A 25,487-nucleotide genomic window follows, 5' to 3' on the forward strand; every position below is an offset into this window, starting at 1 on the left:
GTTGTATTTTGTGTGCAGAACATTGTCATACATTTTGGGCACTTGGAGGTCACAATTCACAGAAATATCTTGTGTACTTTCTTCCTGATTAAAAAGTAATGAAATGTGTTTTAAAACTGATTTTCCAGTTTGAAATATCCTCTGATCCTGTCGAGAAGATCAGGCAATTGGACGTGGAACAGGGAGTTAAATACATTCTGGCCACTCTTTCGGGTAAGTCACGTCACTCGAAATTGCTTACTGTAATGTGTTGCAATAGATTATAACTAGGACGTTTTGTATAATATTTCATCGACTCACAAGTGGCGCTCGTGTTCTCTAAGAGAGTGAACGCCACACACATGTACCATGTTCAAAGTGGAAGAAAAGTGGGTACTTTACTGAACCCTTGAATCTACCGTTCCGTGGTCGGGTGTATACCTCGGCTGTTTCTTAGATATTGGGCTGTGTAGGACATTTTCTTGTCACTTCATCGACCAATTTTTTATGAAACTCACACCAGAGACTGCGCTTATTTTCCCGATCAAATGGTGTTGTTCGTTAATTTCTTCTGCTTCTTTCACGGGCATAATTAATTAATGAATTAATTCCGTGGGTGACCTTCCCGCTTCTTCCGGATGTATGACGCTGTCTCGTGTCGTTTCCACAGGGGAACTCCCCTCTAAGCGTTATAAATTATATTTCTCCCTGTGAAGCGAACTTTATCAAATGTTTCCAAAAATTCTAATTAATTATTTCTTCTGTAATGACCTTGCCGAAATCTCTCTCAATAGGGGTTATTAGCCACAAATTTAGTAACCAATTTTCGAAATCTTCCGAAATGATCCGTTGTTGCTCGATGCTTTGGCAACCTCCCGCCGGAACATCAGGATGGCTATTTACCCCACGATTTCTCCTCTAGCAGCTGTCGGTACATAGCCGTGTGTCGGTTCTGCTGTAACGTAGAATTATTATCTGAATATGGAAGGTGCTATATGTGTTCTTTATTTAGTAGTATTGTTCATAACGACCTGTTATTTAATTGTATACTTTATGACGGACTGTTATACGGTTGTTTTGTTCATGACGACTTACAGTATTATCATTCTAAGTTATGTTGTTCATGATGACCTCCAGTATTATTAAGTTGTGCTATTCACGTTGCTCTATTATTCAGTTATGTTGTTCATGACGACGACCAGTATTATTAGTGAGTTGTGTTGTTCATGGTGATCTGTTATTCAGTTTTATGTTCCACATGACGGTCTGTTATTGAGTTGTGTTGTTCTTGGCGATCTGTTATTTGGTCATGTTATTCATGAGATCTGTTCATGACCACGTGCTCCTGTTTGTAAACAAAGCCACGTGCTTTTAGACAGCTGTCAAACGGAATCTAACCTCATTTTTTTAAGGACAACAGAACATCGCTAACTTCAGTGCTGCTATCTTGACGGGGCTATACCTCACTCTTGCCACCTTATGCACGTGGGGGCGGGCAATGTAAAATCCACGTACTTTTTGACAGCTGTTAAACGGACACTAGCCTCACTTTGAATGACAACAGAGATTAGCGATGTTCAGGGCTGTCAACAGTATGGTTCGAACCCACTATCTCCCGGATGCGAGCTTACAGCTGTGCGCACCTAACCGCACGGCCAACATGTCCGGTTATTTAAAATATAACCTTTAAATCTTTGAATATAACGCAAAAACAAATATTGTAAAAAGAGGCTCCGTGATTGATTTTGTGACTATTATCATACTATGGATTTATTTTTGTCATTTCGACAAAATAATAATAATAATAATAATAATAATAATAATAATAATAATAATAATAATAATAATAATAATAATAATAATAATAATAATATTAATAATAATAATCATGGAATAGTTAATGTCGCATAGCCAGAACTAATGTTGCATCGACACAGTAAAGTCTTATAACAGTAAACGCGGACATTGTGTACAAGATAGGGAAACTGCATTATTTTATTGCATTATAAATCTATAATAATGCTACTAGCAATGTTATATCGGCTAGCCGTGTGGTTATAAGCGTGCAGCTGTAACTTTCTATCCGGGGGGATGGTATGTGCGATGTCTGCAGATAAATTAATACCTTGTTTCCTGTTGAACACTTCCATACTCCTCCCTAGCATTTGTCTAGAGTGATAATAGGAAACTATCTTCAGGGATGTGAACACAGAATGTTTGTTTGTACAGCCCGACTGACTCATAGATACAGCCACGAAGTGCCTTGTCCTACTGATGCTTATCCTCGACACATCCCTAACTACATAGCCAAGTTGTTAACAGGCAGGGGATACCGTGAGTGTTTACAAGTTGTAAGCCCATGGATGTACTTTTCAGTTACCATGTACGACAGCTAATTGGTTATCGTGTAAGATAATAAGATAACAGTGAGTTGAACGTGCCGTTAGGGGCGTGGTGTTCAAGATAGGGAAACTGTAACATTTCAAATCATATTTTCTTTAATTATAGATCTCAATCGTGGGGCCAGTCGTGTCGATATGTGCTGTAAGCTTCCATCCAGGAGATAGCCGTGTAAAAGGTCACCCGTTGATATGAGTGAAATTAGATATTTCGCTTCCATTGTACACTGCCGGTTGTCCAGCGAGCCAGCCACGCAGTTTACTTCCAACATATAAATTGTTAAAAGTAGATTTCTGCTGTGCCGAACCCCCTCCCCTACATATCTAACGGGATGTAAATAGATGCACATATCGGGAGAATTGAGGTGCGGACCCCGATTAGGAAGGAAGAGAGACAGCCCTGAACTGAAGATGGCCCCGTTATTAATGAACAATGATGATTATCCAAGACTAATATAAATGAAACGCTGAATAAACACATACATACATGCATACATACATACATACATACATACATACATACATACATACATACATACATACATTATCATTATAGACTGTTATGCCTTTCAGCGTTCAGTCTGCAAGCCTCTATGAATTTACTAAACGTCGCCACAATCTTCGATTTGCAACTAGTGTTGTGGCCTCATTTAGTTCTATACCTCTTATCTTTAAATCGTTAGAAACCGAGTCTAACCATCGTCGTCTTGGTCTACCTCTACTTCTCTTACCCTCCATAGCAGAGTTCATTATTCTCCTAGGTAACCTATCCTCCTCCATTCGCCTCACATGACCCCACCACCGAAGCTGGTTTATGCGTACAGCTTCATCCTCCGAGTTCATTCCTAAATTAGCCTTTATATCCTCATTCCGAGTACCCTCCTGCCATTGTTCCCACCTGTTTGTCCCAGCAATCATTCTTGCTACTTTCATGTCTGTTACTTCTAACTTATGAATAAGGTATCCTGAGTCTACCCAGCTTTCGCTCCCGTAAAGCAAAGTTGGTCTGAAAACAGACCGATGTAAAGATAGTTTCGTTTGGGAGCTCACTTCCTTCTTACAGAATACTGTTGATCGCAACTGCGAGCTCACTGCATTAGCTTTACGACATCTTGATTCATTCTCACTTACTATATAACCATCCTGGGAGAACACACAACCTAAATATTTGAAATTATCGACCTGTTCTTGCTTTGTATCACAAATCTGACATTCAATTCTGTTGAATTTCTTACCTACTGACATCAATTTAGTCTTCGAGAGGCTAATTTTCATACCATACTCATTGCACCTATATTCTAGTTCCAAAATATTAGACTGTATGCTTTCGGCACAATCTGCCATTAAGACCAAATCGCCAGCATAGGCCGGACTGCTTACTACATTTCCACCTAACTGAATCCCTCCCTGCCATTTTATACCTTTCAGCAGATGGTCCACTGAAGCCCAATTGTCCACATAAATGCCTTTGATTGCTTTTAATAATCTACCTTTAATTCCATAGTCCCCCAGTATGGCGAACATCTTTTACCTCGGTACCCTGTCATATGCTTTCTCTAGATCTACAAAACATAAACACAACTGCATATTCCTCTCGTAGCATTTTTCAATTACCTGGCGCATACTGAAAATCTGATCCTGACAGCTCTCTGTGGTCTGAAACCACACTGGTTTTCATCCAGCTTCCTCTCAACGACTGATCGCAGCCTCCCTTCCAAGATGCCAGTGAATACTTTGCCTGGTATACTAATCAATGAGATACCTCGATAGTTATTGCAATCCTTCCTGTTCCCTTGCTTATAGATAGGTGCAATTACTGCTTTTGCCCAATCTGACGGTACCTTACCAACACTCCATACTAATTTTACTACTCTAGGAAGCCATTTCATCCCTGCCTTCCCACTATACTTCACCATTTCAGGTCTATTTTCATCTATTCCTGCTGCCTTATGACAATGGAGTTTATTTACCATCCTTTCCACTTCCTCAAGCATAATTTCACCAACATCATTTTCCTCCTCCCCATGAGCTTGGCTGTTCACAACACCACCAGGATGATTTCATTTTACATTGAGAAGATGTTCAAAATATTCCCTCCACCTCTCCAGTGATTCCCTGGGATCTATTATGAGTTCACCTGAATTACTCCAAAAACTTTCATTTCCTCCCCCCCCCCCCCTTCCTAAGATTCTTCTGATAAGCCTTCTTTTTACGTTTACAGGCTGCTCTCACTTCATCATTCCACCAAGATGTTCGCCTTTTCCCATCTTTACACACAGTTGTTCCTAGGCATTCCCTTGCTGTTTCTACTATTCTACTATAGCATCCCTGTATGCCATCCATTCACTTTCTATATCCTGAGCCTGCTTACTGTCTACTGTTCGAAGCTTCTCACTAATCATATCCATGTACTTCCGTCTAATGTTCTCGTCCTGGAGACTTTCTACCCTTATTCGTTTGCGGACAGATTTCACTTTCTCTACCCTACGCCTGGAGATACTTAGTTCACTACAGATCAGATAGCGGTCTGTATCATCGAAAAATCCCCGGAAAACTCGTACATTCCTAACAGATTTCCTGAATTCGAAGTCTGTTAAGATATAGTCTATTATGGATCTGGTACCCCTAGCCTCCCATGTGTAGCGGTAAATGGCCTTATGCTTGAAGAATGTATGTGTTTCCAAGGAGTCCCTCGCCTGTCAAATGGGAGTGGGACTCCGTTACTTCCATAGGTCCGAGGCTTGCTTAAAATGTTCTGAGCTCGTTAGATTCATGAAGCAGGATGCTACCCTGCTTGCACATAGTCCAAGTGAGGATCTCTCTTCTAACGGGTTATGGACCACCGATGGATTGTATAGTCCTAGCCGCCTGAGCACAAGGAGGGCCAGGACTCAGAATATGTCCGAGATGCCCACTCCCATTCCATAGCAACTGGTATCCCGACTCTCAGGACCACTTACTAGGCCACTCAGCCGTTGCCCATGGTTCACGAACTAGGACGTGACTACAGTAACCCACAAACATAAACACAAGGACAGGGTTTATTAATAAAGTAGTATTTGAATAAAGAAGCAAGGAAAAGAAGCCAATTGTACAAGCCAAACCAATAAATGAAACATGAACATACCTTTCCAAGCGTACCTCTCGTCATCGTGGAGTGAGCTCAACATAATTAATAATGAAACACTAAAAATATATTATTATCAGCTCACTGATTCAGTAACAACCTCATTACAATTAGCATTCCTGTTCAATTGCCATATCCATTTACTAGATTACATTATTCACACCACATATCTTTCCTTTCGCTATCCACGAAACAGCAATAGATGCCTCCCACTCACAGAAATTATGTCAGCCCACACGTCCAGAGAGTTCAACATAAAAACGCAAGAAATTAAAGGAAGGTATCAACAAGGCGCTGAGTACAGCATCTCTGGTCCGGAGATATTAAACAACAGAGGATTACAGGCATGCGCGATGATTAGAAAATAAGAGTATAGACATGGCCAAATAAATAACAATGCTGTACCAAGAAAAGAAAATAAGGTACAGAAACAAGATCAAAAAATTTAAATCAAAATTTAAATAAACTAATCGATAGCCCATCTTTCACTTCATTCAGACACCAGCATTCATTCGAAACATTCACACGAAGTGCCAATACACATCACATGACTCACCTTAACAATGAAGCAGGTCTCGCATATTCAACAAGTAGCGTGCACTATGGGAGCAGAATATAAATGTATATATATATATAATTCATATAATCAGGGAAAACAGGCAGGACCACGTACCAAGGCCCATCAAGCTCGAGTTTCGTAAGGCCCAAATGAAACGTTTAGTCGACACGAAAGTCATGGCTTCATATGGCGAAGTACAACAAAACGAAGTGCACCAAAATTGCGATGAATCGGAGACCAAAATTCCAGATGAACAGTAATCATAATAACAAGCACAGGCACTCGCACAAGTCATTACACACACCGAAGTAAAAAGACGCACATCGACCCGTTATCAAGGATTGTAGAAAAATGTTAGAAACATCGTAATAATAAAGTAACGTTAAAAGCACATACCTGTTATATCCATGCTTAAGTAACGATATGAATGTAGTAAAGGCTCTTTTAAATAAGTTAAAATTCCACCTAAAACAGAGAAAGGCAATTCCGGACCGCCTTGTCTCCATTGTTAAAATATTTCGAGCAAACAAGGCAAAGATATGCGTCAAAAAGATAAAACCTGGTTGTCTCGTAAAAGATAAGATGCAGAGTGCTGCGCTCTGTAGCGCATCGATGGAAATGCATAAGTTTTTCCTTAAACAGAGGACCACACAACTCATTTGCATAGTAAAACATTGTATTTGAGAAACATGCTAATGGAGCATGGTTCACTGCTAAATGCAAATCAATTTTATCTCAGGTAATGTATCCGTGTGTTTTATTATGCAGAGCAATAGCGGTGATTATTGATGTTGTATTGATAATCTGAGGTAAGTGCGTGTGTGTAAATTAATTTTGTACTATGCAGTGCTAATGATTATACGTCAATGCCTTCGAAAACCGAGTGCATCTATAAACCTCTTATCTTGTGTATGCGCGTGTAGTTTTACGATGCAGAGTAAAAGTGGCTAGTGATTACCCCCACTGATGTAGTCGGCAACCTACAGACTCAGCTATGTGCCCTGTAGTCACATGTCTTTAGGACGTCAGTTTAGTAAACAGGTGAAATCTTATCCCATAATAACCTGCAACAACTGCACAGGGCTATGTTTTACGGACAGATAGCCTTTGCGTTACCATTTTAATGCTGTGGCTGTATGAACCACACTCTGAAGATGCGTTTCCGTGGTTTCTTATTTTCGCACCAGGAAAATCATAGATGTTGTATCTTACCGTAGCTGTAATCATGTTTTTTATAATGTAAAGTAACGTTATATGTTAATGCCAATGCAACAGCGAGCCAACTGGCTACACGGTTAGGGCTTGAGTATTAAAAGGTAAGTGAATATATACTTTCTTGAATATAATCTACGATTTAAAATGTGATCTGTGATCATAGTAATTTATTTTATGCTGTGTGCCTTTGTTAAAATTCTAGACAGTCGGGAATCAAACCCGATACTTCTATGACTAAAGACCGTCATGCAAACGGAATTTTTTATTGCAGACGACTGTAGTTGTTGTAAATAGCGGTTGCAAGCTGTAATGCTTTATATTGTGTAGTCAAAAGAGATAGGCCCATTTTCTTAGGCACACAACCTTATCTCTTTTTCGATTCTAGTTATGTAAACATTACAATAGGCTCTAGTGTTTAAATCTATATTCATAAAATGTTTCAATCAGACATTCAGTGTTCTAAACACCTGTTGTAAGTGTCGACTAAAAGGCAACTAGTCGATACCGTCCTACTACGAGGCTGGGGGTTCGATTCTTAGTAGCATACAGCTTGTGCGCGCTAATCACATCAATAGTAGTTGTGGTGATTATTGTTTTACAAGGAAGTACATCTATTCTCTATTTCTATCGTTCCGCTGACTTGGAGTTCCCCTCCTGTCAATGATTACAGCGTTGTAGTTGCACAACTAGTATGCACGTGTTCGATTCCCGGGTTTACAATATTCGTTAGAAGATGGTAAGTATATGTTGTTGGGATGTTTTTAAATTCTATATGAGTATCGACAAAAGATATAGTTGCAGAATAACGTATTGTCTTGCATTAGGGGAAAGTAAGATTAATACTGCAATCTTCATCGACATAAAGCTGTAAAGCATAACCTCGGAATACATTGCGCCGTTCCCACGTACAGGTAGGGTCTCGTAGGGTCCAGACTAGCTCGAACACAACGTCAATTTCCAAATACAGACGAATTTCCGGGCTATGGGTTCCGTATCGAGAGGAAACATCTTCGTGGTAGATTGCAGGATAAACAAAACGTACGCATCTGACGTCTCCTAGTCGCAAATCCGGTTCGTTTCCGAATATCATGGCATAATTCTTAACCTACATTCACTTAAAAACTAAGTACTTATCCTAGAAAGTCATACATACATACATTATCATTATAGATTGTTATTCCTTTCAGCGTTCAGTCTGCAAGCCTCTGAGAATTTACTAAACGTCGCCACAATCCTCGATTTGCAACTAGTGTTGTGGCCTCATTCAGTTCTATACCTCTTATCTTTAAATCGTTAGAAACTGAGTCTAACCATCGTCGTCTTGGTCTCCCTCTACTTCTCTTACCTTCCATAACAGAGTCCATTATTCTCCTAGGTAACCTATCCTCCTCCATTCGCCTCACATGACCCCACCACCGAAGCCGGTTTATGCGTACAGCTTCATCCTCCGAGTTCATTCCTAAATTAGCCTTTATATCCTAATTCCGAGTACCCTCCTGCCATTGTTCCCACCTGTTTGTCCCAGCAATTATTCTTGCTACTTTCATGTCTGTTACTTCTAACTTATGAATAAGGTATCCTGAGACTACCCAGCTTTCGCTCCCGTAAAGCAAAGTTGGTCTGAAAACAGACCGATGTAAAGATAGTTTCGTCTGGGAGCTCACTTCCTTCTTACAGAATACCGTTGATCGCAACTGCGAGCTCACTGCATTAGCTTTACGACATCTTGATTCAATCTCACTTACTATATAACCATCCTGGGAGAACACACAACCTAAATACTTGAAATTATCGACCTGTTCTTGCTTTGTATCACCAATCCGACATTTGATTCTGTTGAATTTCTTACCTACTGACATCAATTTAGTCTTCGAGAGGCTAATTTTCATACCATACTCATTGCACCTATTTTCAAGTTCCAAGATATTAGACTGCAGGCTTTCGGCACAGTCTGCCATTAAGACCAAGTCGTCAGCATAGGCCAAACTGCTTACTACATTTCCACCTAACTGAATCCCATCCTGCCATTTTATACCTTTCAGCAGATGATCCATGTAAACTGCGAACAGCAAAGGTGAAAGTTTACAGCCTTGTCTAACTCCTGTAAGTACCCTGAACCAAGAACTCATTCTACCATCAATTCTCACTGAATCCCAATTGTCAACATAAATGCCTTTCATTGATTTTAATAATCTGCCTTTAATTCCATAGTCCCCCAGTATGGCGAACATCTTTTCCCTCGGTACCCTGTCATATGCTTTCTCTAGATCTACGAAACATAAACACAACTGCCTATTCCTCTCGTAGCATTTTTCAATTACCTGGCGCATACTGAAAATCTGATCCTGACAGCCTCTCTGTGGTCTGAAACCACACTGGTTCTCATCCAACTTCCTCTCAACGAATGATCGCACCCTCCATTCCAGGATGCCAGTGAATACTTTGCCTGGTATACTAATCAATGAGATACCTCGATAGTTATTGCAATCCTTCCTGTTCCCTTGCTTATAGATAGGTGCAATTACTGCTTTTGTCCATTCTGAAGGTACCTTACCAACACTCCACGCTAATTTTACTACTCTATGAAGCCATTTCATCCCTGCCTTCCCACTGTACTTCACCATTTCAGGTCTAATTTCATCTATTCCTGCTGCCTTATGACAATGGAGTTTATTTACTATCCTTTCCACTTCCTCAAGCATAATTTCACCAACATCCTTTTCCTCCTCCCCATGAGCTTGGCTGTCTGCAACACCACCATGATGATTTCCTTTTACATTGAGAAGATGTTCAAAATATTCCCTCTACCTCTCCAGTGATTCCCTGGGATCTATTATGAGTTCACCTGAATTACTCAAAACACTGTTCATTTCCTTTTTCCCTCCTTTCCTAAGATTCTTTATTACTGTCCAGAAAGGTTTCCTTGCTGCTTGACCTAGCCTTTCCAGGTTATTACCAAAATCTTCCCATGACTTCTTTTTGGATTCAACAACTATTTGTTTCGCTCTGTTTATTTCATCTACGTACCAATCCCTATCTGCCTTGGCCCTTGTTTGGAGCCATTTCTGATAAGCCTTCTTTTTACGTTTACAGGCTGCTCTCACTTCATCATTCCACCAAGATGTTCGCCTTTTCCCATCTTTACACACAGTTGTTCCTAGGCATTCCCTTGCTGTTTCTATTACAGCATCCCTGTATGCCACCCATTCACTTTCTATATCCTGAACCTGCTTACTGTCTACTGTTCGAAACTTCTCACTAATCATATCCATGTACTTCTGTCTAATTTCCTCTTCCTGGAGACTTTCTACCTTTATTCGTTTGCAGACAGATTTCACTTTCTCTACCCTAGGCCTAGAGATACTTAGTTTACTACAGATCAGATAGTGGTATGTATCATCGAAAAATCCGCGAAAAACTCGTACTTTCCTAACAGATTTCCTGAATTCAAAGTCTGTTAAGATATAGTCTATTATGGATCTGGTACCCCTAGCCTCCCATGTGTAGCGGTGAATAGCCTTATGCTTGAAGAATGTATTCGTAACAGCTAAACCCATACAAGCACAGAAGTCCAGCAAACGCTTCCCATTCCCATTAGCTTCTATATCTTCCCCACATTTACCAATCACCCTTTCGTATCCTTCAGTTCTATTCCCAACTCTCGCATTGAAATCGCCCATTAGCATTATTCTATCCTTGCTGTTGACCCTGACCACGATGTCACTCAATGCTTCATAAAACTTGTCAACTTCATCCTCATCTGCACCCTCACATGGTGAATACAGGGACACAATTCTTGTCCTAATTCCTCCCACTGACAAATCTACCCACATCATTCGCTCATTTACGTGCCTAACAGAACCTATGTTGCGTGCAGTGGTATTCCTGATAAAGAGCCCTACCTCAGACTTTGCCCTTCCCTTTCTAACACCCGTCAAGTACACTTTATAATCTCCTATCTCTTCCTCCTTATCTCCCCTTACCCGAATATCACTTACTCCTAGCACATCCAGATGCATCCTCTTTGCTGACTCAGCAAGTTCTACCTTCTTTCTTCCATAAGCCCCATGAATATTGATAGCTCCCCATCGAATTCCATTTCGTTCGCCAAGTTGTTTCCAAGGAGGCCCTCGCCTGTCAAATGGGAGTGGGACTCCATTACTCCCATAGGTCCAAGGGTTGCTTAAAATGTTCTGAGCTCGTTAGATTCATGAAGCAGGATGCTGCCCTACTTGCACATAGTCCAACTGAGGATCTCTTTTCTAACGGGTTATGGACCACCGGTGAATTGTATAGTCCTAGCCGCCTGAGCACAAGGAGGGCCACGACTCAGAATATGTCCGCGATGCCCACCCCCATTCCATAGCAACTGGTATCCCGACTCTCAGGACCACTTACTAGGCCACTCAGCCGTTGCCCATGGTTCACGAACTAGGACGTGAATACAGTAACCCACAAACATCAAGTCATGGAAAGACTAATGAAGTTTTATAGAATACTGTTTTATTAAAATAAGAAAATCTTGAAAAAAAATAGTTTAAGTATTTCGAATATCATTAAAGAAATAAATCATTTCAATTTCGTCGCATCTCATCAATCACTTTCCAAGTATTTTAAATGAGAGGTCTCCAACTAAGTTCAACATGTTCAAAACATTTAAAATATTGTTTGGGAGCTATAGAAAATATCAGACGCAATCTATTTACATTGATTCAAAATGTAGGTGAAATGAAAATCACGCTTTTATATCTTTCATTCATTATCACATAATCTGATTCTAATAACTTTCACTTGCTTTAATTAAGTATGCCCTAATCAATTCACATTACGGTAAATTCATTTGCCAGTAGCTAACCACTCAGTCATGAGGAATATTATTTGTTACAATAGCAGACGCCCTCTTTCTGACAGTCACTTGCAAAGTATTTAATAACAATGGCAGACAAACCCTCTGTAGATCGCTAGAAATCGACGTCAATGAAAGAATACAGTCGTCATACTGAAGTATATGGATCTTTACCTTCATTTACAGAATAAATGCTGCTAAACGGTACATCAAATCGAAAAACGGATTGTACGATATGACACACTTTCTAGCCACATTTAGCGATCTAAACACGTGGTCCTATGATATGTTCAAGTATCTCATCTATTTAAAGGTAAGATTGTTTTAGAAAAATTGATTAGGGTGAAATAGGCGTTAGCTTTTCACATATAGAATTAGTTTTCAGATGTGTAACAGCATAAAACATACAAATTTGTACAAATACGGCTACTGGGTGGCCCAATATTCGTGTAGAATTTGATGATCCTATCTTTCCTATAAGTGTGTCAAACAATGAAATAAATTGTAAAAATCACTAAATTTACGAACAATTCAAAATAGGGCCAAATCTAACGTATAAGGGAGAGAGATACGACAAACGTCATAGGAACAAAGTTGTAGATCACTCCGAATTGAAGTGAGACTGTGCCATCCGTTTTGTGATACGACTTACCGTTTAGCCAACAAATAGCTCAAAAGGAATGTCTGCACAGTCATTAAAATTGCCTCCATATTTCGATATCTTTGGGGATAAAAAGTGAAAAATTTGAACATCTTGGAGTTCTTCCGTCGGTTAGGGACCAAAAGCTATAATTTAACAAAATTTCAAATGCTTTTAAATATGTAGTTGACGGATAAGCAAGAGCACGTTGAAAAGTGCTGACTTCCACTTCGAGATTCACAACGCGTAATCGGTGCACGACATTAACAAAAGGCTTGCACCATCAGACGCCCCATTTATGCTCTACATATTTCTTTCTGAACGGTTTCCTCGTATCTCACATATTTAGGGCGTAAATTGTGTTCAACATTTGAATAGGGTGAAATTTCGGTACATTTTTAACGTTTTACATTACTTTTTGCCTACTTATGTATAAGCTAGAATCATGAAATTTCGTCCACATATGGGCCTTGATCATACCATCATGCACACCCAACGTGATGATCCTATTATGCTTATAAGTGTATCAAACAATGAAATATTCTTGTAAAAACACCAAATTAACGAACAATCAAGAAATACGGCCAAATCTAACGTATAAGGGAGAGAGATACGACAAAATGTCATAGGACCAAAGTTGTAGATCACTTTGAATTGAAGTGAGATCGTGTCATCCGTTTTGTGATACGTCTTACCGTTTAGCCAACAAATAGCTCAAAAGGAATATCTGCACAGTCATTAAAATTGCCTCCATATTTCGATATCTTTGTGGGTAAAAAGTGAAATATTTGAACATCTTGAAATTTTTACGTCGGTTAGGGACCCAAAGGTATAATTTCACCAAATTCCAATTTTCTACCTCGTCCGGCAGGTTGTGCCGTCATCTTGATTTGGGGGTCCGGGGGATAAAAATTAGGAAATTCCTGAAAATGTTTAAGCCCACGAAACCTATAGGTTGTCGTTTTGGATAAATTATACGACTGCGTTCTTACGCTGAGCCCAAACTTTGTGGCCCCCAGCGTGCCCCCTTCAGGGAATTTTGAGAATTTTCGATTTTTCTAGGTATCCTGGGGTCAGCAGCTTCTCCCGTACCAAGTTTGAAATTTCTACGATTTCTGGAAGTGCCTCATTAATTCATATCTTTTTCAATTTTTAAATATTTATATGTACATCGCTCCAGACCGATTTGCTTTTATATCTATATATTATATAGATAGATGACGGATAAGCAAGAGCACGTTGAAAAGTGCAGACTTCCACTTCGAGATTCATAACTCCTATATGGTGCATGATATTAACAAACGGTTTGCGCCATCAGACGCCTCATTTATTGCTCTACACATTTGTTTGTGAACCATTTCCTCGTATCTCCCATATTTAGGTGGTAAATTGAGTTCAAACTTTGAATAGGGTGAAATTTGGGTATATTTTTAGCTGTTTTTAAAGGATTTTGGCCGTTTGGACGATTATTTTTTCCCTCTTATTACGGATCTTCATACCAAAGTGTGTTTTCCATTATCTTATTTTTTAATTTTAATTTTGTACCTTTTTGGAATAAGCGTCTCAATTCTGGTCCTTACAGATCCCCAGAGGCCAGAAACCACACTGGGTTTTAGCCAACTTACTCCAACCTCCTCCTTGTGTGGTACACTTATCAATGAAATACCTCATTAGCTGGTGCAATTCTTCCTGTTCCCTTGCTTGTAGTTAGGCGAATTTGCTGCTTTCATTTATTTCTTACTTTCTTTCTTAATATTTTTACAGTCCAGGGTTGGCTTTTCCCTCGTACCTCTATCGCCCCGAGAGCAGTGTCGTTGAGCATGAGACCTTGAGTCGGTGGGATACAACTGCGAACGAGGACCAGTAGTTCGCCCAGGTATGCTCACCTTCTATACTGAACAGGGGCCTTGTGGGGGATGGGACGATTCGAACGGATAGACAAGGAAGAGGGAAAGAAGCGGCCGTGGCCTTAATTTAAGTACCATCCCGTAATTTGCCTGGAAGGGAAGTGGGAAACCATGGAAAACCACTTCGAGGATGGCTGAGGTGGCAATCGAAACACCCTCTACTCAGCTGAGCTCTTGAGGCTGACTGAACCCCGTTCCAGCTCTCGCACCACTTTTGAAATTTCTTGACCGAGAATCGAACTCGGACCTCCGTAAACGGGAGCTAATCACACTAACCACTATACCACAGAGATGGGAAGCTACTTTCGTACAATAAAAATAGCTTAGTAACTTTCTGTGCTAATCTGAATACTCTTAGGAGTAATTTCAACTCAGCGTTGCCATAATACTTCGCCATTTCAGGTATAATTTCATCTTTTGCTGCTGCTTTATGGCAACGTATTTTTATACTATCCTTTCCACTTCCTCGAGTAATCATTTTTTTTCCCCAGGAACTCGGTTGTGCGTGATTTCACCTTTCTCTGACGCTATCGACCATTTAGCCAGCTACAATTTTGTATCTTTCTTATTATTAATTAAGAATAGACTTTGTGAACTGAACTTATACATTTAAGTAAAACACAAATCTCCAGCCCCCGAACCGGAAAAATTAACCAGACGAAGTCAAAATCCCCGACCCGGCCTGGGATCGTACCCGGGGCCCCGCCGCCGGTACGCCGACTACTCTGCCAATAAGGCAATATGACTTCATCAGAAATATCTCTTTTTTCATTCGAATGATTTCCAAAATATTCCATCCATCTGTTCAGTGATTGTCAGGGATCTCTTGTATGAAATTCTTTATAAACTGAGGCAGATAGACTGTATTTCGAAATGGAAGAAGAGGCGAATCTGCTGGTTGTTGTATGTGCAGAAAGAATTAGGTTTGTTCGTGTTGTACGTAGTTTTGAACTGGACTTTGCACACTCTTGAATCCAACTGCATAATTTATCTGATGAACTTCACCTTGACCTTTATATCAGTCAGTCACAGTGCAGACACAGCGTGCGGGGATTCTCTTTCGAAGCTACGGACGTATATTAAAATGAGGCAGCTTGGTCCATGTGTCAATCCAGAGGAAGATAGACGCCAGGTTTGCTTTCGGTAAATCGTCTGGTAAGAACTCGGGTATGTTTTGGTTTATTGAGGGTATGTCATAAGCTGGGTCGTAACGATAGGGCCCCGAGCCTCCAAGGGGCCCCGCCGACTGGTTCCTCTGCAGTTAAATGTTTACAAGATCAGATTACGGCGAAAAAGTTTATTTTACAATTAGTACGTATGGAAATTGACATGTGGATGAAGTAGTTACCATAATTGTGTTGAATGTAACACAGCAACATGCTCGTCAGAAAATTCTTTTCCAAATTATTAAAAAGTAACTAGCAGAAGTACCCGTTCTTCGTACGGGTTATCATAAACTGGCTTTAGTTACTCATACTATCGGTGTGAGTAACTTATATCACTGGTGTATTAATTAAGTACGTAGAAATTATTCGTCATGTTAGAAATTATAGTATAAGTATGCTGCCGCTGGATAGTACCACAAATATAAATATTATTGATTGTAGTTGTTTGATCTGACATTTCGTAACTATTACAAATGTGTACCAATTTTCGGTGGCAAATCTCGCACCTGTATAAATCCTTGAGCTGACGTTGCCATGGTTACGGCTGGTCGTTTCTTCATTGGATTCCTCGAGCAGGGGTAGTGTGCTGCCAATATCTCCAAAACGGTTGATTTTAGGGCCTTAAAACATGGTTTCCGGGCCCGCAGGGCTTACTGAGTTTTGTTCTTTGCGTCAATAGTTTTAAAATGAGCTTTGTCTCGTCCCAGTACGACAAATTTGGTATTTCGCCTATTATATATATATCTCCCCCTCCGTCGCCCCCCTCTAATTGTTTTGAAAATGTTAAAGTAGCCCAAGTTATTGCTTACACTATCAGTTATCTGCCAGCGAAAGTCTCGTCAATATCTCCCCAACAGTTTTGGAGATTAGCCGGAACAAACATACAGAGAGACAGACAAAAGTTGTATGAATTGGTCTTTATTTATAAGTACCTTTTATACTTTAATATAAACCTAGTAAAATGCTGTTATTTTGACATTACGAACAGACACTTCAATTTTATTTATTTGTATAACATATATAGATTACAGCAATTAAAATTGATTCCAAATTTTCATATTTTAGTTAGAAAATGATAATTTCTTGATGTGTACTGTACATGAGATCGTATTATGTACAAATTCGAATTTTTCACACATTTATTCGTTAATAAATCCAACATTATCTTGTTGTGGTTACACTCAGTCAACTCAGCTTCCAACGAGTGTACTTACACCAGGCTTATCAGTTGTGCGGTTTGATATTTTTCACACTTTATCTGAACAGTTTTTCATTTAATTTTCTTCATATATTTTTACTAGCAAATGTACCCGTGCTTCGCTACGGTACTCTACATTGTATACGGATATCGAAGAAAATTAGTGCACATGAAGTGAATAAGATTTTTAAATTGGGTTTGTCTTGGCTTTATCCGAGGATCAGTATTGTGAAATCCACAGACGTTGTTTCCAATGAAAGTGTGATTTGCGGAATTGCGATGATAACGGCAAGTCCACTTGTTTACTGCAATTCACAACGAAGAAAGTAATTTTCATTTAACGGTAGACCCCATTGCCTAGTGCGCGGCCAAAATCGATTTGGGGAGGTTTCATTACAATGGCAGACCCCAATTCCTACTTTGAGATAGATTACAGTTGAGGAACTTTTATTATATTTGCAAGGACCTTCCTTACTGCCAGTCAAAAGTGAGTTGCGTTCTTATCTTTATAATGGCAGACGCATTTTCTAATGCCAGTCAGCTTCCTGCCAGTCAAACCGAGTTGGTGAGATTCCATTATAATAGCAGGCCACTATGCCTATCGTCAGTCACATTTTAGATGGGTCAATTTGTTTATAATGGAATACACCCTTGCCTACTGACAAACAGGATCGGGTAAAATAGCTTTGAAAAAAAAATGCACGCTCCCTAGAGTTCTGCTAGTCGAATCGAGAAGGGAATTATGCATTAAAATAGTGCACAAGAGATGGAGGATGACCCCATTCTTACTGCCTGTCAAAGTCGATGTGGGGAGGACGGAAAATAATAGCAGAAGCCCTCCTTCTGACAGTCACTATCGATTTGCAATGTATTTAATACCAATGGCAGACAAACTCTTTCTAGATAGCTACAAATCGACGTCAATGAAAGAATATAGTCGTCATACGGAAGTATAAGGATGTTAACCATCATTAACAGAATAACTGCTGCTAAACGGTACATCAAATCGAAAAACGGATTGTACGATAAGACGCACTTTCTGGTCATATCTTGGGGTCATCAGGTACTCCCGTACAAGTTTCAAATTTCTGAGATTTCTCGTAGTGCCTCATTAATTCACGTCTTTTTTCATTTTGAAATATTTATACATCGCTCCAGACCGACTTGCTTTTATATATATAGATGACGGATAAGCATGAGCACGTTGAAAAGTGCTAACTTCCACTTCGAGATTCATATCTCCTAAAAGGTGCATGATATTAACAAACGGTTTGAGCCATTAGACGCCTCATTTATCGCTCTACATGTTGCTTTCTATACCATTTATTCGTATCGCCCCTATTTAATGGGTAAATTGAGTTCAAAATTTGAATAGGGTGAAATTTGGGTACATTTGTAACGTTTTACATTACTTTTTGGCCACTTATGTATAAGCTAGAATCATGAAATTTGGTCCACATATGGCCCTTGGTTGTGCCAATGGGCGATCCCAACTTGATGATCCTATCGTTCATATAAGTGTCTCAAACCATGAAATATACTTGTAAAAATCACCAAATTTACGAAGAATCCAGAAATACGTCCAAATCTAACGTATAAGGCAGAGAGATACGACAAAATGTCATAGGACCAAAGTTGTAGATCACTCCGAATTGAAGAAACATTGTGCCATCCCTTTTGTGATACGACTTAACGTTTAGCCAAAAAATAGCTCAAAAAGAATGTCTGCACAGGCATTAAAATTGCCTCCATATTTCGATATCTTTGGGGGTAAAAAGTGAACAATTTGAACATCTTGGAATTTTTCCGTCGGGTAGGGACCAAAAGCTATATTTCTACCTCGTCTGGCAGGTTGTGCCGCCATCTTGATTTCGGGGGACGGGGGATAAAGATTAGGAAATTCCCGAAAATTTTTAAGCCCACGAAACCTATAGGTTGTCGTTTTGGATAAATTAGACTACTGCGTTCTTATGCTGAGCCCAAAATTTGAGGCCCCCAGCGTGCCCCCTTGAGGGAATTTTGAGAATTTTCGAATTTTCTAGGGATCCTGGGGTCATCAGCTTCTCCCATACCAAGTTTGAAATTTCTGAGATTTCTGGAAGTGCCTCATTAATTCACGTCTTTTTTAATTTTTAAATATTTATATATACATTGCTCAGGACCGACTTGCTTTTTATATATATAGACTAGCGAATGTACCCGTGCTTCGCTACGGTATTCTACATTGTATTTGAATATCGACGTAAATAGTGTACATGCAGTAAATAAGATTTTTTTTTTTAAATTGTATGTCTCTTAGCGTTATCCGAGAAAGAGCATGGGGAGGTCCCCGTACGTTGTTTCCAATGTAAAAAGTTTGTTATGTATTTGTGATATAACGGCAGGCTCACTTGTCTACTGCCATTCACAATCGAGTTGGGAAGTTTACATTATAATTGCAGGCCCCATTGCCTACTACGCGGACAGAATCGATTTGGGGAGTATCGTTAAAATGGCAGCCCCCTTTCCTACTTCCAGACAGATTACAGTTGAGGAGTTTTTATTATAATGGCAGGCAATTACCCTACTATCACTCGAAGTTGAGTTGTGCAGTTATCATTATAATGCCAGGTCCATTTTCCTACTTCCAGCTACCTTACTGCCAGTCACACCAAGTTGGTGAGTTTCCATCAAAATAGCGGGCCACTATGCCTAATGAAAGTCACATTTTAGATGAGGACATTTCTTTATAATGGCGGGCACCCTTGCCTACTGCCAAACACAATCGGGTATGGGAGTTATAAACAAAACTGCATGCTCACTTGCCTTCTGCAAGTCAAATCGAGAAGGGAACTATTCATTACAATTGTAGGCCTTCCTTACACAGGAGTTGGAGAAGGAACCCTTTCCTACTGCCAGTCAAAGTCGGTGTGGGGAGTACTGATTACAATATCAGACCCACCCTTTCTCGATAGCTAAAAATCGACATCAGTGAATATATATAGATCGACATACGAAAGTATATGCGTGTTTACAATATTGAAGACCTTCATTTACAGATTAACTGCTACTAAACGTACGTCATATCGACAAAGGATTATACCATAAGACACGCCGGATTTAGTGGCCTAAATGGCTGGTCATATGATATGTCATCTATTCTTGGGTCAGATTGAGTTAGAAACGTGGAACAGGGTAAAGGTTTGGTAAGATTATCTCACATTACATTACCTTTCGGATAATTATGTGACAGCTACATACATGGCATTTGGCTCACATATGCCTACTGGGTGGGCCGATTTTCGTGAAGAGTATGATGATTCTGTATTTCATATATGTAACTGAAAGTATGAATTATGCATGTGAAAATTCCAAATTGACTTAACATCGATTAATAGAGAAAAATCAAACGTAAAAGGGATACAGATACGGCAAAAGTCAAAAGACCAAGGTTGTAGATCATTCCAAATTGAACGGAGATTGTGCAATCCGTTATGTGATAGGAATTTCCGAAGGTCTGCACCATCATTAAAATTGCCTGCATATTTCGATATTCTTCGGGGATAAAAAGTGAAAAATGTAATGATCTGGGATGTATTCCGTTCGTTACAGGCGAAAAGGTATAATTTTGTCAAATTTCAATTATCTTCTTTTTCTTCTGGCAGATTATGCCGCAATCTGGATTTTGGGCGAGGCGGATAAAAATTAGGACTTTCAGGAAACTAAACCAAAAATTATGGAGATGATCATTATTACCCCTTATAACGGAATGCTGTACGAAAATTTCGCCAAAATAGTCAGTGTAGAGGCACACAGTCGTTACGATTTGATTTATATAGATAAGGAATCTGCTCCATGTAAAACACCTTTTGGGCTATGTCCGCTGGACTTAACCTGCAAAAGTGACCATTTATGAAAAATGCACATGAAGAAAAAGGTTTAGAGGTGGAATTCCATCACGTTTGGTCGATTTACAGTTAGGTTGGTCTTGTTCTGTATATATTGTGGAAGAGTAAAATCACCATTTCGGTTCCCTATAAACCGCCAGTCCATTCCGGAACATGAAATGTTATTTACGTTTAAAACCTACCTTTGGACAGGGGGATGCTAAATATAAATTTTGGTTCGAATGTCTTCAGTAGTTTTCAAGTTGTAAGGAATACGCTTTACACGCACCCGCTCGTGAGTTAAGTCCGATGGGACTTGTACAGAAAAACGGTCCGTTAATGATATCTCCCTTATTAATCCTGGTATCGAAATGATGCACATGAGAAAAAAAGTTTATAAATTAATTTCTACCAAGACAGGTAGATTTAAATTAACGTTGGTTGTGTATATTTTGTGGAAGTTCAAAATTACTGTTTCGGTTTCGTATAAACCCCCAGTCAGTTCAGGGATTTTGAAACAATATTTTCCCTAAAACCTATCAAGGACAGGTGTATTCTAAATATGAATCTTGGTGGAAATACATCCAGTAGTTTGTAGCATTCGCGTACATACGGCGTAATTAAGGAAGAAAATAATACAGTTAAGAAAGTTGAAAGTAATAGAAAATGGATTATAACTGAGGACAGCCGGATAACGACAAATATGTAAATGCCAAGTTAACGTATTGGAAAATCAAATCCCCTCAATAAATTATGCTAGTGTGTGTTATGGATATAATAAAGCGGTAACAGAGGAGAAATTTAGATCCAGTGATTCCTAGGTAAACAAATAATAAGAAGATGACTAATGGTGTTATTACCTAATCTATTCGAGGGCGGTTATAACATCCAACGATATTCCGCCAATATCCCGCAGATAGGCCGATTGACGCCTCTCTTGCCTTCTACCCGAGGAACAACCACGAATTTAAAAGCATGATGAGGAAAATGGCAATACGTTACTTCCCTGCTGGCATGCAGTCAGAGACGTTGCCATGGTAACCTGTAGGTTCGTTGTCGTTCTGTCGGTCACTCAATGCAGAGCATGATACCAGCGGAAAATTGTAAATTTCTCCGTCATGTGAAGAGTAAGGTAAATTATGAACATAACGAAAGTTGTTTATAATGAAGAGACGTTTCACGTACGGTATACTAAGTTTACAGAAAATCAATAGTATAAGAGAAAATGGAGGAAAAGCATTCTGTTTTTCCTGTAAAACCCCGTCTATTCAAATATTTTAAAATAATATGCATATCGAAACCTTCCCCGGGAGGAGTATACTCTAAATATGAAGTTTAGTTGAGATCTATCCAGCCGTTTCGAAGTGATGGTGGAAAAACCACTCAGGTTTTCCTATAAACCCCCCGTCTATTCAAACATTTTAAAATGATATGCATATCGAATCCTTCCGCGGGATGAGTGTACTCTAAATATGAAGTTTGGTTGTGATCTATCCAGCCGTTTCGACGTGATGGTGGAGAAACCATTCTGGTTTTCCTATAAACCCCCCGTGTATTCAAAGATTTTAAAATGATATGCATATCGAAACCTTGCCCGGGTTGAGTATACTCTAAATATGTAGTTTGGTTGAGATCTATCCAGCCGTTTCGACGTGATGGTGGAAAAACCATTCTGGTTTTCCTATAAACCCCCCGTGTATTCAAAGATTTTAAAATGATATGCATATCGAAACCTTCCCCGGGATGAGTATACTCTAAATATGAAGTTTGGTTGGGATCTATCCAGCCGTTTAGACGTGATGGTGGAATAGACAAACAGACAGACAAACATACAAACAAACAGACACGAAACGTAAAAACCACCGATTCGGTCTTGAGTTGACCTAAAACGGATAAATATCTGAAAAATTGGCAAAACAAAAGAAATTACAGACAGCGGACCCCCTACAATTTTATTTATATAGATGAGGGATAAGCATGACCACGTTGCAAAGTGCAGACCTCCACTTCGAGACTCATAACTCCTAAACGGTGCAAGATATTATCAAACGGTTTGCGCCATCAGGCGCCACATTTATCGCTCTACATGTTTGTTTCTAAACCATTTCCTCGTATCTCCCATATTAAGGGGGTAACTTGAGTTCAAATTTTGAATAGGGTGAAATTTGGGTACATTTTTAACAATTTACAATACTTTTTGCCTACTTATGTATAAGCTAGAATCATGAAATTTGGTCCACATATGGCCCTTAATCGTGCCAATGTGCGCGTCCAACTTGATGATCCTATCGTTCTTATAAGTGTGTCAAACAATGAAATATACTTGTAAACATCACCAAATTTACAAACAATCTAGAAATACGGCCAAATTTAACGTATAAGGGAGAGAGATACGACAAAATGTCACAGGACCAAAGTTGTAGATCACTCCGAATTGAAGCGACATTGTGCCATCCGTTTTGTGATACTACTTACCGTTTAGCCAAAAAATAGCTCAAAAGGAATGTCTGCACAGGCATTAAAATTGCCTCCATATTTCGAAATCTTGGGGGGTAAAAAGTGAAAAATTTAAACATCTTGGAATTTTCCCGTCTGTTAGGGACCAAAAGCTATAATTTCACCAAATTTCAATTGTCTACCTCGTCTGGCAGGTTGTGCCGCCATCTTGATTTGGGGGGATGGGGGATAAATATGAGGAAATTCCCGAAATTTTTTAAGAACACGAAACCTATAGGTTGTCGATTTGGATATATTATACGACTGCGTTCTTATGCTGAGCCAAAAATTTGACCCCTTCCAGCGTGCCCCCTTCGGGGAATCTTGAGAATTTCCGATTTTTCTAGGGATCCTGGGGTCATCAGTTTCTCCCGTACCAAGTTTCAAATTTCTGAGATTTCTGGAAGTGCCTCATTAATTCACGTCTTTTTTCATTTTAAAATATTTATACATACATCGCTCGAGTCCGACTTGCTTTTATAAATAGGCCCTATAGATAGATGGATAAAAATGAGCACGTTGAAAAGTGCAGACTTCCACTTCGAGATTCATATTTCCTAAACGGTGCATGATATTTAGAAACGGTTTACGCCATCAGACGCCTCATTTATCGTTCTACATGTTTGTTTCTAAACCATTTCCTCGTATCTCCCATATTAAGGGGGTAACTTGAGTTCAAATTTTGAATAGGGTGAAATTTGGGTACATTTTTAACAATTTACATTACTTTTTGCCTACTTATGTATAAGCTAGAATCATGAAATTTGGTCCCCATATGGCCCTTAATCGTGCCAATGTGCGCATCCAACTTGATGATCCTATCGTTCTTATAAGTGTGTCAAACAATGAAATATACTTGTAAAAATCACCAAATTTACGAACAATCCAGAAATACGGCCAAATCTAACGTATAAGGGAGAGAGATACGACAAAATGTCACAGGACCAAAGTTGTAGATCACTCCGAATTGAAGCGACATTGTGCCTTCCGTTTTGTGATACGACTTACCGTTTAGCCAAAACATATCTCAAAAAGAATGTCTGCACAGGCATTAAAATTGCCTCCATATTTCGATATCTTTGGGGGAAAAAGTGAAAAATTTGAACATCTTGGAATTTTCCCGTCGGTTAGGGACCAAAAGCCATAATTTCACCAAATTTCAATTGTCTACCTCGTCTGGCAGGTTGTGCCGCCATCTTGATTTGGGGGGATGGGGGATAAAAATGAGGAAATTCTCGAAAATTATTAAGCCCACGAAACCTATAGGTTATCGTTTTGGATATACTATACGACTGTGTTCTTATGCTGAGCCCAAAATTTGAGCCCCCCCAGCGTGCCCCCTTCAGGGAATTTTAAGAATTTCCGATTTTTCAAGGGATCCTGGGGTCAGCAGTTTCTCCCGTACCAAGTTTCAAATTTCTGAGATTTTTGGAAGTGCCTCATTAATTCACGTCTTTTTTCATTTTTAAATATTTATATATACATCGCTCCAGCCCGACTTGCTTTTATATATATAGATACGTTGTAATCGAATAATTGATTATAACTGGGACTTCAGTATCGGTTTGCAGGGTATAGTTCTATAGTTACTGTAAAATGAAACGAATTTTAAGTACGAATATTTAAGTGGTGTATGGTTGCATTGGCACGGGGGAAGTGCAATAAAACTTATTAAAATATTATTTTTAAATAATCTTACAGTCATGAATAATCCCCTTGTTAATATAATTTGACATTATACTGCAGCAGTTCTACTTTCCTACTTTTTATTTTGACAGGCACATTCGTCACGTCCATTTTAAGTAACGGTACTCTTCTCTAATACACGTGGAAAGATTCCTCGACATAGCGTAACGTATCAGAGTTACTACCGTAGGCCTACTTCGTGACAGGTATATTCTTTCTCTCTTTCTTTCTTAATCTGTTTAACCTCCAGGGTTGGTTTTTCCCTCGGACTCAGGGTGGGATCTCATTTCTACCGCCTCAAGGGCAATGTCCTGGAGCGTGAGACATTGGGTCTGGGGAGATACAACTGGAGAGGAGGATTAGTATCTCGCCCAGGTGGCCTCACCTGCTATGTTGAACAGGG

The 25,487-nt window shown here is 39.4% G+C and overlaps 1 protein-coding gene across 1 annotated transcript in view; it reads left to right on the top strand.

Moving 5' to 3' along the window:
* Positions 1–15,709: 15,709 nt before the first annotated feature.
* The window catches only part of LOC136877656 (hemolymph lipopolysaccharide-binding protein-like), a 44,156-nt gene continuing 34,378 nt past the window's right edge, over positions 15,710–25,487 (top strand). Inside the window, exon 1 of the mRNA XM_068228692.1 lies at positions 15,710–15,839. The gene's annotated coding sequence lies outside the window, so the exon portion shown is untranslated. The remainder of the gene's footprint in view (positions 15,840–25,487) is intronic.

This window comes from Anabrus simplex, chromosome 7 (assembly GCF_040414725.1).
Source record: "Anabrus simplex isolate iqAnaSimp1 chromosome 7, ASM4041472v1, whole genome shotgun sequence".
Taxonomy (NCBI): Eukaryota; Metazoa; Arthropoda; class Insecta; order Orthoptera; family Tettigoniidae; genus Anabrus; species Anabrus simplex.